Source organism: Ricinus communis, chromosome 2 (genome assembly GCF_019578655.1).
Source record: "Ricinus communis isolate WT05 ecotype wild-type chromosome 2, ASM1957865v1, whole genome shotgun sequence".
NCBI lineage: Eukaryota > Viridiplantae > Streptophyta > Magnoliopsida > Malpighiales > Euphorbiaceae > Ricinus > Ricinus communis.
In genome coordinates this window covers 21,930,402-21,951,976 of record NC_063257.1, presented here as the reverse complement: position 1 = coordinate 21,951,976, position 21,575 = coordinate 21,930,402, and positions in this window count along the sequence as shown.

Sequence of the window (21,575 nt, the reverse complement as noted above, 5' to 3'; positions counted from 1 at the left end):
ACGGGAGTCGGGTCCCCAAGACTTTACATTTTTTTCTCGACTCTGCCACACATCACAAAACACGATCTAAAGCAGGCAGTCCGACAATTAATTATTTTAACTCACAATATTTTCCTAATGCTCAACATAAATCAATAAACACATAATTTACTAAAAAATTCTAAAATTAACGGGCCAGAAAAATTACCGAGATGCTTGATCGCTCGGTCAACTCGCCTCCAGCCGCCGAAGTCCGATCGACGATCCGAATGCACCATCGGACTCGAAAGAACGCACTGATAACGATTTCCGCTTCCGATCTTCTGATCCGACTCCCGATCATCCGAAGAGATTTACGGACGATCTCGGCCGTCAATTTTTGAACGGAGTCCGATCGCCATGAAACTAGTACCATTGGAAAGCTTAAGCTGAGGAGAGTCCGAATATGCCCTGCGATCATCCATTCCTCGCTGGAGCTCGCAGGAAAAGCCAAAAAACGGGGCTGCCAACACCTCGCCGGAACTCCTTCCTCCGGCCACCAAAGCCGATGCCGCCACTCCCAAAAGGAAACCCTCAACTCACCGGTCAAAATAAGACCGACTTGCGTTAGTACGGAACGCTAATCTGGCCGATACCGTTGCCCCCTTTTTTTGGTGAGCTCGCTAGCTCTTCCGCCACCACGTGGCGGCCATACCGCCCCTCCTTCCTCCTCTCTCTCTCTCTCGGCGACCCTTGACGCCTTTTTCTCCTTTTCTTTCTTTTGTTTCTTCTCTACATCGATAATAGGTCCCTGAACTTTTCTTCTTTACCATTTAGTCCCTCAACTTCTTAATTACTAACGATTTCGTCCTGTAAAATTTTTAATTAACCCTTAAACTTTTCTTTAGCTTTTCAATTAAACCCCTAACTATTTAATTTGGGCCAAATTAGAATTATTGAAAATACACAATTACATATTTACCTTTAAATGTGAAATTACCGAAAACCCTTGCCGACATATTTAATTATAAAAATACCAAACATACAAATTTTCATTAAAGCCCCATATTAATAAAATTATACTTTTAATCCTTATTCCAAATTAAATTTCTAATTTTAATCCTAACACACAATTAATTTGATTAATCAATTTGCTAAATACTTTTCAACTAAAATTTAATACCATTAGCTAATTAAAATGTCCTTTTCCCCAATAATTATTTTATAAAATATCCTTTACAAATTCTTCCATAACTCTCAAATATATAATTTAATTTATATATATATTCATTTGGGAAAATTTTTGAATAATAAAAAATATAATTTATTTCTCAAAGAATTTACTTAATTAATTTCTTAAAAATCAAACTAATTGGATATAGAAAATAACTCCTTTATTTGTCTAGCATTAAAATCTCCATTTAAATCATTCCAATTTAAACCAAATAAAAATAAAGTAAAATTATTTTAAATAAAAACTCATTTATTAATTATTATTAACATTATCATTATTAAAGAAAAATTTCGGGTATTACACATAGTATGACGGCTTAGTCTCTTGGAAAATCTGTTATTGTGTGATTTTTTAAAAGAAAGATTGGATATAAGAGCCTATCATCGAAAATTGAAGAACTTTAGCAGCCTTGCCATGAGTACAAAATCATTAACCTTAAGAGTGATTATTTTATGGTTAAATCTGGTGATAAGGAGGACTACTCCAAGGCTATGCTAAAGGGTAATTGGGCTATTTTTTTCATTATCTCATTGTTCAGCCGAGAACCTTGATCTTAGTACTAATGATAATAATTTGTCTTCTAATTCTGTATAGATTCGCTTTCTAGGATTGTCATTGCAGTACTATCATAAGAGTGTTTTGCAACTTATTACTAATTTTATTGGTAGGCCTATTAAAAATTGATTACTCAACATAACCAAGTGATGGGGATAAATTTTCTCGTGTTGCGGTGAATTAGATCTTCATAAACCTCTAATTTCTCAATTTAAGACTAATAGGAAGTTCCAGTCTATGGAATATAAGTCATTGCTAATGATTTGCTACTTGTGTGGTCTTTATGGCTAGGTTAGTAATCTATGCTCGTCTAGGGAGAAGGAAACTTGTGCTAATTGTTCGGGAGTAGATGAGCACGTTAATGGTACGACAAGTGGAAAAGGTGTAAGCACTTATTTTTCGAATTTAAATATTAAGAAAATTACAGAAAACACGATGATGAAAGTTGTTCCTCTTGAGTCTCATGGAGTTAAGGAAGGATGAGATTCCCATTATCCCTGTCTACTATCCAACAAAACGATAACCAAAGGAATGGGCTTGGCAGAATCAACAAGGAAAGAAGACCTTGTTGAGCTTGACTCTAGTCCGACTTTGTGAAATGACTTGAGAAGTGTAGGAAAAGTGGGAGCCTTAATTGACAGGTGAAATACCACTACTTTTAACGTTACTTTACTTATTCTGAGAATTAGAGGCGGGGCTACGGCCCTCTTTCTGGGCCCAAGGTCGCTTCAGTGGCCGATTAAGAAGACATTGTCAAGTGGGGAGGGGGGGAGGGTCGATAAGTTTACTTAAAACACCTACCTTAAACACTCTAGATACCTACCTAATTTTTGGAACTACCTCCTCCGCTACCCTTGAGACTCAAGGATCTGCAAAATATAATGACAACCTAAGAATTCTTCTATCCATCTCAACACATTTCCTATGATCTTTTCATTTTTTTTTATTCATAGTAACATATTAGGATATGCTCTTCTTTTTTTATCTTCTTTTGAATCTTAGATCTAGATATGATATTTGCCTATAGAAAACTTGCTTTAAAAATAGATTTGCATGTTCAGGGTCTAAATATGATAATCTATATATTAATGGATTATATTTGCATGTTAGAGTGATTGGTTTAATAGTTTTCCATGATATTTTTATTTAATTTATGTGGTTTTCACTATATCAACATGTTAGGACTTTGAATCTGATAACTTCCATGAGTTCACATGATTAGATTAAGTCTTGCCATATTTTATATTAGAATCCATGATTAGGCTTTGAACTACTGATCATTCAATATTTTGGATAAAGTTGTCATATTTAATTATCTATTGAATTTGCCTTTAAGTTAATTGTTTACTATTGGTTTATTCAAAATCTGTTAATATTGTTTTTAACCTAAAAGTTAGTTTATCTACTCGTTTATTATGCTTTACATACATTTTAACCGTTATTTATATTTTTATGCATAGGTTATTTTAGGAGTTTGAAGCAAAAGTTTGTGGGAATTGGCCTAGGACCATCCCTAGAGATAATTGACTCTATGAACAACCAATCAGTTATATGTAGAGTCGATCAGTTTTGTGACATAGCTAATCATTGTTTGTCCCTTAATCGCTCGTCTTACTGATTTTTTAGGCTTTTTGCCGATTTCTCTCCCATTCATGCATATTTTCATTAAATTTAAGTCAATTAGTTGTATGAGGGTTATAATAGTTTAGTTTTCTTGCTTTCATTTACTTTCTACTTATGTTTATATTATCTATAAGTGATGGACACATACTTGCTCATTTGATTGGTAATTAAAAAAAATCAATCTAGACTTGGGCTTTAAAATTTGGATTTTGGCAATACAATCTGTAGTCCGTTAGGTTAAGAAGATGGTACATTGGGCTTAATCATAAAATCCGATTAGACTTAGATGGGCTTTGTCACGCTTAATAAACAAACTAAGCCATTTAGACCTAGGAAATTAAAACATACTTTGTATGTAAAAGTAGCCCATTTAGGATTAAAGGTTGGTAAACTTGGACTTAATAAATAAAATCGAGCTAGACTAAGTGGGCCTTTGTATGTAATTGAGTAACTAACTAGGTTAATCAATAAAGTGGGAATTGGGCCAGGCCTAATAAAATAGGCTAGAATTAGGTGGACCTAACATGTTATATTGTTTATGTGTAGATAATATTATGCTGCACTTATAGGAAATAGACTATTAACTAATGAAATTAAAGGTAGGAATACACAAATAAGGAAGTTAGTTTTTGATTCCATTTCTAGATGTGGCGATGCTTCCTTATAGAATCTAGTTATGCCACGTAAGAAATGATAGTGTCATGGTGACTTAACCAGGTGGCGACTCCCTTTCTCTAAGCTAGTCTCTATGACCAGTTAGCGTGTTCCGGATTAGGTTGAAAGCCTTGCAATGCCATAGTCGCTAAGACACTTAGGTGCATGCCTGAAACTGTCGCCCACAGGAGGGATGATTGTGGACAATGACAAATCAACTCTAGTGGAGAAGTGCATATGTCTATGGATGCATATCGCGATGCATGGGAGAATAGGGCCCAAAAAGGGAATTACTGATGTTAATGGAATCGATAAGAGTGACATTAAGGATCCTTATATTCAAGATTTGATATTTTGATGGATTTGGAAATTAATGACCCAAAGGTTTTTGATTTAGAGGGATCTTCCTCGAATGGTGCTTATGAGAATCCCATGTTGGAGGTACATATAGATAAGGAAAAGGTGGGACATGTTTTGAAGAAGGATGGGCCTTTGGGCCGAGATGCTATAATTGGTCCAACCTTGCATGCTCATGCATCAACGTCTCCTTTGCCTTTTGATATCAACCGCCTTCCCAGGTTTGAAACTATTTCTGTTGAGACAACTTTGGATGGTCACTGCGATGGTGTGGTCCAAGTGGAAAATAAGGAGAATAATGGTGTGCCTTCTAATTCACTTAGCTCTCTCTCTATTCAAGATCGACTTAGTGGTGATGATAGACCACCTAACTTAAGGTGGATAAAAATTTCTTTCCTTCTCTAAACTTCTCTTTTAGTTAAGGATAGTTTGGCTTTAGATGACTACGTTTGTTGCATTTTAGTAGACTAGTCAAATGTCTACTTCTGCCCTAAGCCAAATAAAGAGAAGTTGATAATTTTAAATGGTCTTCTGTTCCTCCTATCACCTTTCTTGAATAACCTTTTCATCTTCCAAGCTAATGCAACCATCTTCTCATTATCATGTGAGTTTGCATTATTATCCTTTGAGTTGGCTACTAAGGCTACTCCTTCATTTTTCTCATTTTCCACTTTGGAGGAGATTTCCTTATTTGAGTGATTTCAAGTGATTTATAGAAATCAATACACCATGTATTTATTTCAGCAATGGTTTCAATTTGCCTCATATGAAATATCTCATAATCACGTTTGAGAATGTTCATATTCATTTCTTTAACTTAATAGATAATTATATAGATAACTTGTAATGTCTCAAATTGCTTTGTAGATGCGTAAGCACACATCTGGTTGAGTTCAGCAAGTGTTGAAGCACAATGAGTAATATCGACTACTATAGTGTCAACACCCGTTTTTCGAATCTAGAGATTGAGGGATTACGAAAAATCCGATGATGAAAGTTACTATCTTTTTCGAGTCTCAGGAGATTAAGGAAGGCGAATCAGAGTGAAATATGGGAATAATTAGATTTAAAATTACTTTTTCTAAAACTAATTTGGACTCAATTGACAGAAAAATAAAGTTTGAAGAGTAAAATGACAGTTTTCACAAGTTCAAGGATTAAATTATCAAAATTTTTGAAATTTCTGCTTCTTAGAGCCAATTGGCTCTGTGCACAGCTAAATCGGCTCTGCGGTGCTGATTGGTCGTTTTTCAAATCTGACATCGTTTTATGTATATAATTTGACTTAAAACGCTAAAAATTGGTAAAAAAAAAAGTTTTTGAAAGGTATTTATGATAATTATTATGATTTTTAAATATATATAATGATAATTGTTTAAATATAAAAGATTTAATCCATTTTTTATTTGATATTAATCTAATAAAGGGAATGGATAATTACAATTTTTTTTAAATAATTGTATATTTATCTGTCTTTAATAGGGTTTCCTAACCTTTTTGCTATAAATAGATTGATACACCTTAGGTCTATAACTAGCAACATTCCTCAAAGTTTTTTCTTCTATATCGACATATATAGAAGATTAGGTTTTAGCAAGCTACTAAGAAAGAGCTCCAAATTAGGAAACCCATTGAAGAACGATAGAAGCTTTTCTAAAATCCCAAAGTAGAACTGGATTCCCAACCAATCTTTGATTCAACAGCTTCCTTGTCTCATGAGACTCGCAGAAAAATAACCAACAATAACAACCTGAGGATTCCCCTACATCCACATTATTAACATCCCTTTCTCAATTGGTTTTTCTTTTGCATTTGTTTATAGAAATATGATTAAGAATTTTTTATTGATGTTAGTTTCACATGATTCACATAACTAGATTAGAATCTTTTTCCATTTAACATGCTGATTTTATTAGATTTTGAATATGATAATAAGAACACATAGGATTTTGAATATGATAATATAATTTTATTGGGTTTAAATTTGATTAGTGAATGAATGGTAAATATGGTTGATTTGTATTTCCATGAAGATGAATTAAATTTTAAGCTTGTATAATTAAAAACTTGGATTTGCCTTAGAATTCTATATTTGATTACTACTAGTTTAATTTTAGGGTTTACATGTCTTTTAGGATTTTATTTGTTATATTTCATTTTTTATGTTAATTTTACATGTGTATGTGGAAATCGGCTCTAGGCGTGAGAAATTGAGGAAAACCATAGAAAAACTACATGAAGTCCCCAAGAACCGATCAGCTCGATGTAGAGCTGATTTGGCTTTGTGTTGAGCCAATCGACTTTCTACCTTGAGCCGATCGTTGCATGGTTTCAGCCTGGTTTTTAAGTCTCTGATGTATCTTGGTGATTTTATGAACTGTAACTTAGTTTTAGGTTTTTTTCTTTCATTTTTTAGTTGTAAGCAGGTTGTAATAGCTAGATTTATTTTCTGCACTTTATTTTTTGCTTTATCTAGGAATCATGCTAAATATCTATTATGTGATTGCCTAAATTAAAATTGGCATATAGACAGTAGGCCATAAAAATTGGACCTAGTATGAAAACTGTCATTAGTTAATTAGTGGTAATTAGGCCCTAAAAATCCATATAAACTTAGTGTATCTTTGCCATGCTTTAATTAAATTAATTGGGCCATGTTTAGACCTAAGATCACTTAACTTAGGCCTTTTCATAAAAAGTAGTCTATTAGGTCTAAAGGTTGGAAATCAAAGCATAACTTGTAATTAGGCTAGACTAGATGGGCCTTATACATAATTGACTAATAAGTTAGGTTACTAACTACAGGTTGGGCTAGATTCAGATGGACCTCACATGTTGTAGTGCTTGATGTGTAATATATAACTATTGCATTTATAGGGAGTAGCCTATTAAACAATAAAATTAAAAACAAAGGTCCACAAATAAGGGAGTTAGCTTTCGGATCCATCTCTAGATTTGTGATGTAAGCTTCCTTATGGAATTAAGAAACGTCACTCATTAGTAAAAATGTCCCAGTGAATTACCCGGGTAGCGACTCCCATCTCCGCATTAGTTTCTATAACTAGTTAGCTTGTTCCCGATTAGGTTGAAAAGGCTTGCAGTGCCATAGTCATTAAAGACACTTGGGTGCGCGCCCGAAACCGCTGCCCATAGTGGCAACTCCACTAGGGATAAGAGAAGCTTATTCTACTGTATGTTTGCCTTTAATTTTATTTCTTAATAAGTGATTCTTGCATCACTACAATTTCACACATTGTGCACTTTGGTTCCTATAGCCCCGATGGCATCAGTTAGTAGTTCTTTGGTTCCATTCGTACCTTAGAATTGTGACACTGGCCAACCATCACTTACAGTCATGAATGAGTTTCCTTCGTCGCATGGACTTATGAGTTAGAGATGAGCCAAGTAAGAACACTTTTTGCATATGGGAGCCTTTTATCCTTCCCCAAGACTCAACTCATGGTGATGATTATAGTAATCTCCTCTAGAAACCTTATTGCTTGCTATTTGAGATGTTTCTCCTTATAAGTATTCACATCCCACATATTGAAAAGCCTTGGCCTAAGAAGCATTAAGCCCCAGACTCAAAATATGCAGGCTTTATACTTTTATTGGGAAACATCCCCTTGTCTATTTTATCTGCTTTTATAGTTTATGGCATGCCGTCAGGCCTATTGTTCCTTGCTAATAGAAAGCCTAGATCCAAAAATTCTAAGAAAGAAAGACTCACCACGAACCGTGTGCTCGAGTGATAAGGTTGGAAGGATGCTTTGTATATTAATGTGTGTGCTAACTCTTTTCTCCTTCTGTCTTTGTACATAGCACATGCATCATGTATCATACTAACCATTTATTTTTTAGCCATATAGACACTCTTTTGGGTTGGAGGAAATAAGATAATGGAGAAGATACCAATCTCGTAGAGAATCCAAACAATATTAGAGCTCATTGAAAAGCCAAGACATCAAGCTTCCACAAGCGAGACTAAAGCTACATCTGAAATGGCAAATGAAAGAGTTAACGAACAAGATGTTGAGATTAAAAATAATGTCATCGATGATCTGAGGGGTATGATCCAGGAGGAACTCCGACAGCTTTTGGCTAGGATGACTGCGAATCAAGCCCCACCTGCTGCTCCGATTGCACCAGCTAATCCCCCTACTATTATTGATCCAGTTGCAGTTGTAACTGAAACTACTGCTACAATCGCTGTCGTCACAACTAATGCTGTCAATGCCAATGCCGAAGACCCTACCAGAAGGGAAATGCCCTAAATTTCTGGGATTTATATGACTATGTGTTGGACCAAGCTAAAAGGGAGACTGCCCTTGCCACCAATGAAGCTGTAAATGGTTTAAGCGCCAAGCATGACAAAATGCAGGGCATGCTGGAAATCAAAGGGTTAGACCTAACCTATGATTTCGAGGAATTGGTGTTGACAGGTTAAGACAAGTTGCTTGCAAAGTTTAAGATGTCCGAAATGAACAAGTTCAATGGGACTGGTGATCCGAAGGTTCATCTAAAGTAGTATATTACCATCATGGGAACTACACAGTTAAGTAAGACCAAAATTGTCAAATTGTTCGTACTATCACTAGAAAGACCTGCTGTAAACTGGTATCATGGTTTGGAAAAATTTGTCAAAGCTGAATGTTGTGATTTACGTAATTCTTTTGTTAAGTAATATGATTATAATATTCAGTTAGAAGTCAGAATTAGAGATCTTTATTCCACTAAACGGAAACCGAATGAGTCCTTCTCTGATTTCTTGACTAGGTGGAGAAATAAGGTTGGGTAGATGAAGAATAAGCCCTCTAAAAAGGACCAAGTTCGTATGGTGGTCCGAAATGTTCTTCTTAGTTGGGTCAAAAGGCTTTATATGATGAATCCGAAGACTTTCATAGACCTGTATAATGATGGGCTTCAGGTTGAAGAAATTGAAAATGACAAGAGAAAGAATGTGCGAACCGACGGAAGGCCGAATTACCAAGCTGGAGGGAGTAGGACTTTGGATGTGAATGTTGTCTAGCAACCGAGAAATTTCTCAAATCTTAAGCAATCTCTCTCAAAGATTTTTGAGAGCTTAGTGCAGAATGGCATGCTCCAACCAACCACCCTTAAAAACCCACGTAACCTAAATGCATCGGGCTACAAACCCAAAACCTATTACAAGTTCCACCAAGCACCCAGCCACCACACAAACAATTACATCTGGCTGGAATATGGAATTCAAGATCTCATTGATGCCAGAAAATTAACCAACACAGACTAATCCAGTACCCGAAGAAACCCTCTGCCAAACTATAATAACACACCACCATCAAACCAAGTATCTATGATCATCCCTGACTTTAGTGAAGAGGAGGTCATGAACTCTTTCGGAGACATATCCCAACCCAAGCCAAACCTAAATCCATAACCAAATAACCCACAAAGGACCTTCATTGAGCTGGGGGCATCACCATCCGTGGTGTTCCATCACCTAAAATGGAGCAGGAAACTTGAAATCCAATTGCCAAAGAATAGTTTTAACCTCATAATATATTGTGAGTATCACTAGGCTTTTGTGTAATGCCCACCTAATGCATTTGCATTTATTTTTATAACATGCATATCATATAGATATGAGAAATGCATGAGATATGTATGGTATTAATGCTAATGTTAAATAGAAGAAGATTATAAATATTACAATTAAGTCCATAATAAGAATTAGAAAGTTAAGGGATTAAATTGATTAGTGGTAAAAATAAAGGGGTTAATTAAACCTAGAAAAAGAAAATATATGATAGAAAAGAGGAAGAAGAAAGAAAAGGTGGTAGTTCTTCTTCCTTCTTCTTTTTCTTTCTTCTTCTTCTTCTTCTTCAAAAAAAAAACTGAAATTTTCAAGTGGAATTTAAAGGTTTAGAATCTATTTTAGATCTAAATCTTCATCTACAAAGGCTTGAGAGATTTATTTGGTAAGTAATTTTAATATTTTGTTGAATTGAGTTAGGGTTAGCAGACATAGAATTCAAGCTCTAAAGACCCAGTTTTCAGTCTTATTGTTTTGATCATATCTTGAGCTAGGAAGCTTTAAATCGAGTGTTCTTTGATGATATAGAAACTTTGAAGAGTTATATAAAACTTCTCTTCTTTTTAGCTTGATCTGAATTAGGCTCTATGTTAGTATAATAAGAGAATATATTTTATTGTTCATTTTCCATCTTTGGTTTGAGTAAGGTGGATTGTTTTATAGGGATATTTCTCTATACACCTCCAATTGTTTTAAATTATATTAGACACATAAGGTTAGTGATCTAAAAATTTTATCATAAAATTTGTTGTATAAAAGTTTTGGTGGATTTTTAAATTCACCCTATTAATTCTGTCATAGTTGGCAGTCACACATATTTAGATAGTTTAATAATGTTATCATGCTAGATAAAATTCTATTATTTTTGGGTGTTTAAAAATAAGTGAATTATGATCTATTTCTGCTAAGCCAATTTGGAATGAGGGTGACACCCAAGTTAATTCAAGCAAAGGAAAAGGAGCAACAAAGGTAAGTGAATAACTTAATGTTCTATGTGAATATAACACAAAATAAATAATTATAATTTATTTGTTTAATTGATTGATTAAGAGAAATGTATATAATATATTATTAGATGTTAATTTTTTTTATGGTGATTTTTAATTATAGTATTGATGGGTGATTGTTTTCGAAATTAGATTGTATATATGAATGTTGATTAGTGAATTAAGGTGTCTTGTTATAATGTGAACAATATATTTGATTTAGCCATATCTGGAGTTTTATAACTCCAAATGGAGTGCTACTTATTGCTATAAAAATTTAAGAGGTAATTTACAAATGTTATAGAAATAGAGGAAGCTTGATTTTGCTGTTTTGATGGTCAATATGGATCATACTTTCTGTTGCTTAATTTTATTGACAACTTGACCATGGTGGATTGTTTTTTATGTTTCTCTTTCTATACACATCCAATTGATGTAAAAATCAGTTTCAAATCAATCTAGACTTATAATATTATTGATCTGGAGAATATGGTTTTGGAATTCCTAATGTGAAATTTTTGGTGTATTTTTGAATGTGCACTATTAAATCTGCCATGTTGAAATATGGTATGTTTTTGGTATATCATAGGTATATTATGGTTTCTTATATATTGTGGAGATGTTGATTATTTAAATGGAGTGGTATATTATATATATAAATATAAGAATTATGGTTGGATAAATGTAAGGACGCAATGCTACTTGTGAATGAGGCAAGGCTGTGTGCGATATGGAATTCCCCATAAGATTATGGTTGGTTGTGTGCGTATGGGGATTCATGAAAATTAAAAAAAAATAATTATTATGGAATTAAATATAATTCACAAGTTCATTGTTGTCCTAAAGAAAATATTATGACAATGTTTATACACATACTATAAAGTTATAATTAAATATCGAATGGTTTGATGCTTGATAATACTACATGTTTGATTGTGTTATTTTTCATATAAAAATATATTATTCTTTTGCTGAGTTGCAGGCTCACTCCTCTGCATTATTTTATTTTTCAGGATTAGAAGAATTATAATTGGTCTTGACGAAACATTTGCATCTGTCACACTAGCATTGTGTCAAGTAGGTCAGCAGGAGGTCGCCCTCAGTTTTTCTTGAACGTGACATGTCTAGTGGATTTTGTTATCATGTATAAAACTGGTGCATTTTATGTGTATATATAAAAAGAAAAGAGTACTACTTGATATTGTGAGCTTTTTGGTGTGTGACTCATATAAATAGTTTTTGTTATACATATTAATTTTGAGTTAAAAGTTAGTAATTAAGGAACATTTTATGTATCAGTCATTTGCATACAATGTATGCCTGACATCCTTTACAAGTTTCACATTTAGTGGTATCAGAGCACGGTTTAAAATTCATTGGGATAGAATTGTAAAAGCATTTAAAGGCATGCATGCATATACATGTTAGGGATGCATATGAATGTAAGAATTAAAAATAAGTATTTGTATTTTTAATAGGATGAGTAGAGAGGGGCCGACCGAGAATCTTGCTGACCTAAGTGAGTCTGAGTCTGTGCATGTAGTTGAGTATATAAATGCACCACCACAACCAGCTCAGGAATTGCCACTAGTAATGCAGCAATTTCTTGAGTCTTTGCAGCAAATAGTTAATCGGGTAGCCACTCAGCCAATCCAACAACCAATAATGCAACAAATGGCAGAAGTTAGAGAAACAAAGGCTAAAGATAAAACTTACGATAGGCTGAGAAAACAAGGAGCTACAAAATTTGAGGGGATCACTGATCTTGAGATAGTAGAAGAATGGTTACGGGAGACAGACAGGGTGCTGGATAGGCTGGATTGCACACTAGAGCAAAAGTTGAAATATGTTGTATCTTTGTTGAGAAGATCAGCTTTAGATTGGAGGGGTCTGATTCCAGGAAGTAAAAATAGACCTATGACCTTAAATTGGGATGACTTCCAAGGAATTTGCAAATAAATACACACCACCAATGTATAGAGATCAGAAGAAAATGGAGTTTTTGAGCTTGGAACAGGGATACATGACAGTATTAAAATATGAAATGCAATTCTCTCGATTATCAAAATATGCGTTAGAAGAAGTGGCTACAAAGGATGCAAAACATAGACGTTTTGAAAAAGGATTGAGAATGGATATTCGGGAAAAGATTTCCTTGAAGCCACCAAGTTACAGTACTTTATTAGAGGCTGCATTGAGGGTAGAAGAATGTTTAATTGAGAAAGATGCAATGATAGCTAAGAAAAGAAGGATGATAAATGGATATGGTGGTTCAGAAAGGAAAGGAAGAGACATTTCTTTTAGAGGTTCTGGGTCTCAAGGGAGTAGATATTATGGGAGAGGGGTTAGCCAACAAAGTATGAGTAAGTTTGCTACAGTGACATCGGGTAGAGGCGGACGATGTGGTTACAGCCAGAGTAGGGCAGAGAGTAAGAGAGGTGAGGGAGGTGTTTCAGTTAGTCATGGATATAGTTCACCATGTGCTAGATGTAATTGGTTTCACAGTGGAGAGTGTTGGGGACCAAGGCAGATACTTTGTTTTTACTGTGGTAAGCCGAGGCATATAGCTAGAGATTGTTGGAGTAAAAATCGAGCTAATAAAAGTCAAGTTTCAAGACAGAGCAGCATAGGTGAAAATATGACTCAGGGAGGAGTAAGTAGAGGAAGAGGTAGAGGAATGGGACGAGGAGGAGGTTCTAACATGGTACAGGCTGGACAGATAGGCCAACCTCAGCAATCACTGCCCCAAGCTAGAGTGTATGCAGTGACAAGATAGGAAGCACCTTCTGCAACTGATATTGTGACTGGTAAAATCTCTATTTATGGTTTTGATGCTTATAAGTTAATTGATCTAGGATCAACATGTTCATTCATTTCATATGAATTTGCATTGAAAAACCACAACGATTTAGAAACCTTGGGGTATAACATTTGTGTATCAATGCCTGCTGGGGGTACTGTAATTGTAGATAAGGTTGTGAAAACTTGTCCTGTGATCATAAATGGGAACACACTATATGCAGATCTAGTAGTGATAAAACTTAAGGAATTTGATGTTATTTTGGGAATGGATTGGCTATCTAAGAATCATGCTATAGTAGATTGTTACACAAAAGAAGTGGTTATTGAGACCTCAGAACAAAGAAAAATAGTTTTTGTGGGTGAAAGAAATATTATTTCAACTTGTTTAATTTTGGCTACTGCTGCTTTCCATTTAATCAAAAAGGGTTGTGAAGCTTATTTGGCTAATGTGGTGGATTTATCCAAAGTTAGTCTAGGAGTAATAAATATTCCAGTAGTGAAGGAATTTGCAGATGTATTTCCAGAAGAACTACCGGGTTTACCTCCACATCGAGAGACAGACTTTAAGATAGAAACTATACCTGGAGAAGCACCAATATCAATTGCACTATATAGAATGGCACCCTTAGAGTTGAAAGAATTAAAGAAGCAGCTGGAAGAATTATTAGAAAAGGGGTTCATTAGACCGAGTACATCACCCTAGGGAGCTCCAGTATTGTTTGTAAAGAAAAAGGTTTAAGATTGTGTATTGATTACAGGTAGTTAAATCATTTTACCATAAAGAAAAAATATCCTTTGCTGCGGATTAATGACTTATTAGACTAGTTAAAAGGAGCAACTGTATTCTCCAAGATTGATTTAAGGTATGGATATTGGCAATTGAGAATTGCAGAGGCACACATACCAAAGACTGCATTCAGAATACGATATGGGCATTATGAATTTATTGTGATGCCATTTGGACTAACAAATGCACCTGCTTCTTTTATGTCTTTAATGAACAAAATATTCCAGAGGTATCTAGATCGTTTTGTCATTGTGTTTATTGATGATATATTGATTTATTCTGAAATCGAGAATAGCATGAAGAACATTTGAGAATAGTGTTACAGATTTTGAGAGAAAAGCAGCTTTATGCAAAATTTAATAAATGTGAGTTCTGGCTAGAAGAGATTGCATTCTTAGGGCATATTGTTTCCAGAAATGGTGTACAACCTAATTCTTCGAAGATCGTAGCCGTAAAGGAGTGGGAATCCCCTAAAAATGTATCAGAGGTACGAAGTTTTCTAGGATTAGCTGGATATTATAGGAGATTTGTTGAAGGATTTTCAATCATTGCTAAACCATTAACAAACTCACTGAAGAAGAATGTGATATTTAAATGGGATGCTAAATGTGAGAAAAGTTTTGAGGAATTAAAGAAAAGACTCATTTCTACACCGGTTCTAACCTTACCATTAGGAAGTAGTGGATATGTAATTTTTACAAATGCATCACAACAGGGATTGGGGTGTGTGTTAATGCAAAATGGAAAAGTCATTGCTTATGCTTCTCGACAGTTAAGGAGTCATGAACTGAATTATCCGATTCATGATCTAGAATTGGCAGCAATTTTGCATGCTCTAAAAATTTGGAGGCATTATTTGTATAGAGAAACATTTTAGATTTTCACTAACCATAAAAGTCTAAAATATATCCCAAGACAAAAAGAGTTAAACTTAAGACAAAGAAGGTGGATGGAGTTGTTAAAGGATTATGATTGTACTATAGATTACCATCCGGGAAAGCCAACAAAGTTGTTGATGCTTTGAGTAGGAAAACCATTGAGAGAAGTGCTGGAATGACTTGTCATGCAGTACAGTCATTGGTAGAGCTTAGAACATTGCATGTAGAAATTGCACTTCGGGATGATATACTTCTTGCGAGTATGCATGTCAAGCCTTTATTGTACAGTAAAATTCAAGAAAGGCAGATGAGTGATCCATATTTAAGAAAAATGAAGGATAAAGTGCAACAAGGAATGAATGAACAGTTTGCATTGAGACACGATGTGATGTTGTTGATTAATGGACGTATTTGTGTTCTAAATATAAGGGAATTGAAAGAAAAAATTCTAAATGAAGCCCATTATGCACTCTAAGCAATGCATCCGGGAAGCACTAAAATGTACAGGGACTTACGATCTTTTTATTGGTGGCCTACAATGAAGAAAGATACAGCTGAATGTGTAGCAAAATGTTTGACATGTCAATAAGTAAAAGCTGAACATTAGGCACTAGCTGGTAAGCTTCATCCATTGTCTATCCCATAGTGGAAATGGGAAAAAATAATGATGGATTTTGTTCTGGGATTGCCTCGAACCTTCAGGAAGCATGATGCCATATGGGTAATTGTTGATCGACTTACGAAATCAGCTCATTTTCTACCTGTACGACAAAGTGATTCACTAGATAAATTGGCAGGAATATTTGTGTTAGAAATTGTAAGATTACATGGAGTGCCAACATCAATTGTGTCAGATAGAGATCCGCGGTTTACATCTCATTTTTATGGAAGTTTGCAAAGAGCTTTAGGGACAAAATTACATTTCAGTATAGCATTTCACCCCCAGACGGATGGACAATCGGAGAGGACAATTCAAACATTAGAAGATATGTTAAGAGCTTGTATGCTAGAATTTAAAAGGAATTGGGATGAGCACTTACCATTGATTGAATTTGCTTATAATAACAGTTATCATTCGAGTATTGGTATGGCTCCATATGAACTCTATATGGCAGAAGATGTAGAAGTCCTGTTTGTTGGGATATGGATGGGTTACGACAATTAGAAGGTCCCGAATTGATTCAAGAAACTGTAGACAAGATTCAAATAGTCAAAAAATGCTTAAAGGCTGCACAAGACAGACAAAAGAGTTATGTGGACAAGCATAGAAGAGAGATGGAGTACGAAGTGGGTGAAAAAGTGTTTTTGAGAGTGTCACCATGGAAGGGCATTATACGGTTTGGCAGGCAAGGAAAATTAAGTCCAAGGTACATTGGCCCTTATGAGATATTGGAAAGTGTTGGTCCCTTAGCTTATCGGTTAGCACTTCCACAGGAATTATTGTAGATACATGACGTGTTCCATGTTTCCATGTTAAGAAGATAAAGATCTGATCCTAGCCATATAGTACAAGAGTCAAAAATACAGTTAACTAAAGATTTAAGTTATAAAGAAGAACCTATTGGAATTCTTGATTGGCAGATAAAGAAGTTACGTAACAAAGAAATTCCAATAGTAAAGGTTAAGTGGAGTTGATATTCACCAAAATAAGCTACATGGGAAGTGGAAAAAGACATGAGAGTTCAATACCCTTACCTATTTTCTGAGAATGGTGAGTCATATTTAATTTCGGGGACGAAATCCTCTAAGGTGGGGAGAAAATGTAATGCCCACCTAATGCATTTGCATTTATTTTTATTACATGCATATCATATAGATATGAGAAATGCATGAGATATGTATGGTATTAATGCTAATATTAAATAGAAGAAGATTATACATGTTATAATTAAGTCCATAATAATAAATAGAAAGTTAAGGGATTAAATTGATTAGTGGTAAAAATAAAGGGGTTCATTAAACCTAAAAAAAGAAAATATATGATAGAAAAGAGGAAGAAGAAAGAAAAGGTGGTAGTTCTTCTTCCTTCTTCTTAAAAAAAACTGATTTTTTCAAGTGGAATTTGAAGGTTTAGAATATATTTTAGATCTTAATCTTCATCTACAAAGGCTTTAAAAATTTATTTGGTAAGTAATTTTAATATTCTGTTGAATTGAGTTAGGGCTAGAAGACATAGAATTCGAGCTCTAAGGACCCAATTTTTCAGTCTTATTGTTTTGATTATATCTTGAGCTAGGAAGCTTTAAATCGAGTGTTCTTTGATGATATAAAAACTTTGAAGAGTTATCTAAAACTTTTCTTCGTTTAGCTCGATCTGAATTAGGCTCTATGTTAGTATAATAAGAGAATATATTTTATTGTTCAGTTTCCACCTTTGGTTTGAGTAAGGTGGATTGTTTTGTAGGGATATTTCTCTATACACCTCCAATTGTTTTAAATTATATTAGACACATAAGGTTAATGATCTGGAAAGTTTTATCATGAAATTTGCTGTATAAAAGTTTTGGTGGATTTTTAAATTCACCCTATTAATTCTGTCATAGTTGGTAGCCACACATATTTAGATAGTTTAGTGATGTTATCATGCTAGATGAAATTCTATTATTTTTGGGTGTTTAAGAATAATGATCTATTTCAGCTAAGCCAATTTGGAATGAGGGTGACACCCAAGTTAATTCAAGCAAAGAAAAGGAAGCTTGATAATACTACATGTTTGATTGTGTTATTTTTCATAGAAAATTATATTATTCTTTTGCTGAGTTGCAGGCTCACTCCTCTGCGTTATTTTTTTTTTTCAGGATTAGAAGAATTATAATTGGTCTTGACGAAACATTTGCATCTGTCGCACTAGCATTGTGTCAGGTAGGTCAACAGGAGGTCGCCCTCAGTTTTTCTTGAACGTGACATGTCTAGTGGATTTTGTTATCATGTATAAAACTGGCGCATTTTAAGTGTATATATAAAAAAAAGAGAGTACTACTTGATATTGTGAGCTTTTTGGTGTGTGATTTGTATGACTCATATAAATAGTTTTTGTTATACATATTAATTTTGAGTTAAAAGTTAGTAGTTAAGGAACATTTTATGTATCAGTCATTTGCATACAATGTATGCCTGACATCCTTTACAGGTGTCACATTTTGGGCATGTGACAGATTAGTGCAACCATCTCAAGCACGACATTCAGGACCTGATTGACTATGGGAAATGGCAAGTTAAGTAGCTTCCTCGGTATAAATGTGAAGACCTATTAGAACAGCCTTCGGGAAAATTTAATTTCAAGGTATGCTATTCGAAGCCTCCTTCGGCTGACATTCGAATTAAGAATATTGTGCCAAGTGGCTGGGGGTTAGATGATGATCAATCGACTTGTGAGACTTGTCTTCTAGAGGTTTGGAAGGAATGAGAAAAGAAGTCGATCATGGTCATAGACATCTGGTACCATTCCAGAGATGAGTGTGAGGTCTAAGACATCGAGGCAAAGGATATCTAGGTAGACAACGACTCTGGCAAAGAAGTCGAGTCAGTGGGTAAAGACTCAGGTGTTCAAGAACTAAAGAAGGTCGCCAAAGCTCTTGAAGGGGATAACGAGTTATTAGAGCAACAGAAGAAAGGAAAGAAGACAATCGACATCTAGGAGTTGCTGATGCATTCATTAAATCACAAAAAAGCTTTAATCCAGGCCATGTCTAGTATAAGCATTAGCATAACAGCTCCATGTCTAGTATAAGCATTAGCACAACAGCTACTCCTAAGGAAATGATCAGAACGGTAACTGAGAAGATCATTAGATGATCACTTTCTCGGATAGGACTTACCACTTGAGGGAAAAGACCATACCAAGGCCCTCTATATAGTAGTAGAGGTCAAGGGGAAAAGCACTTGATGGCTGCTACTCGTGTTAGCTACAATCTAAGGCAGTGTACCTATCGATGCAGTCTAGCACTAATGGCGAGTATCAAGGTCGTATTCCTCGGGAAAGTGAAAGCCCAGAGTTACTCCTTTGTTCTTTGTTATATTAACCTAAAATGGATAATGAATAACTTCTAAACTAACTATTAACTACAAGCTAAGTTCTGAGGGAGATGCAGGAGTAATTGATAAATGAAATAATCAAGACAAGAAGACAAACCCAAAGGGAATCTAAACTAGTTGGCAACCGAACAAAAGATAAAGGATCGGTGAGTCTAATTATGCTATCCGTGGACGAATTCTTAACCGAATTTGGTTTCTCTCTCGAGATAACCGAATTCCTAAACCTAATAACCTAAAGTTGGAATCTCTTCCTAACGATTGATTCTTAAATTAGCATTAAGCTTTAATCCGCCTCTATTAAGCTTTGTTAATTCTTAATCCGGCTAGTTAATTATCCTTATCTCTAGCGATTATTAACTGATTCTTATTATTCAAAATTCCATTTGCCAAACGGATTTCTCAATCTCATAAAGCAATCTAAACATCACAATTCACAACGTCTCATGAATAATGCATAATCTTATTAATACTGAAAACAAGAAGAATACAAAATCAACTCAAACAATCCAACAATATAATATCAAGCCAACATAGTAAAGAAATCCCAATGGATTAAATCAGTCTAGCTAAACATGTTCATGTTTAAAACAATCTAGGAAATCAATTACAATGAAAGAATAATGAAAATAAAACATGTACACCCTTTTCTCTCGAATTGGATGAATGTACCCAAACTGGATCTACACTTTGATTAATCTCCCAAACTGCCTCTTGAATTGCTTCCACTACGGTTTTGCACTTAGAACCTTGCGATTCCGGGATTCTTACTCCCCGCAACTCTCTCTCGCACTCAATACTGTGCAGAAACCGAACCAGCCGCCAGGGCTCTATGTCACTCTTTTCTTTCCCTTTTTTTTCTCTAAAAGAACTCAAAATTGCCTATATAATTGATTCAACATGGCCGGGAGTCCAGTCATGATGATTCAAAGACGGCACGAGTCCAGTCAGTGATGAATCAAGACGGCCGAGTCCAAGCAGGTCTTGAATCTGCGGAGTCCTGTTGTCGACTCCTTCCAAGCCGTGCCAGTCTTTGAGCCACCACAGGCCGTACGGAGGCCGTGGTGGCTACCAAGTCGTATTTGAAATGGCACAATTGGGGATAGCCTCTTGGTAATTCAACATGGCCGGAGTCCAGGTCGTGCTCAACCCTCAGAGTGCTAGTTCTCACCCAATTTGATGGATTTTGGTCCGTAATCACACGTATTTCCCTCGATTATTGATGGTGTCCCTCGAAAATGACCTGAAACGAGAAAGGAAACAAAAGACAGGTGATTCTAGCATAAAACGGGATAATCATGCATAAAAATGTAAACAATCGAGCATGAAAACATGTGTAGTATGATGCTTATCAAATTACCCCACACTTAAGCTATTGCTTGTCCTCAAGCAATTAACAACTCACCCCATAAAACTACAGTTAGCAATTCCTTTCAGTTTATGCCCCTAGTCCACAACAGAGAGTATTCAACACATCTCAAAGGATACTCAATCATAAATCAAATTACAAATCATTAACAAACAATGGAAATAATATTAATGCATGAGTAACTTAGATGACAACTCAACACAAAAATCATGAACCAATGCCTCACAGGGATCACTCAAGTCGCTCAAAGTGTATATTAGGTGAATAACAAATCCCTCAAAGCAAATGCACAAGACCCGCTCACCATAAGCTTGCTCATAAATCATATCTTCGCTACTGTGAATAAGTAAATACCAAAATCAAAGGGTCTTTACCAAGGTTGAAATGGGGCTAAGGTAAAGGTACGGAGATTTGGATAGTAGTGTGAAAGTGCTGGAATTCGTGCGATAAACAATAGTATATGCTTAAAGGATTAAATGCCTAAGATCATAAAAAGAATCATTCACTAAAATCCCTACTTCATAGAATAACGCTCGCAAATGCTCTAAATCCAATAAAAAGATAAATAATTAAAGAGATTTGTTTATTATATATTCTTTTTTTTTCTTCTTTTTTTTTTCTCTTTTTTTTGTTTTGTTTTTTTTATAATAATGAACTAGCGACTTATTAGCGCATACAACTCGAATAAACATAAAGAATAACAAATACAAATTGGATCAAAGGGAGCATTTAAAATATCAAAAGATTTAGTGAATTTACCAACAT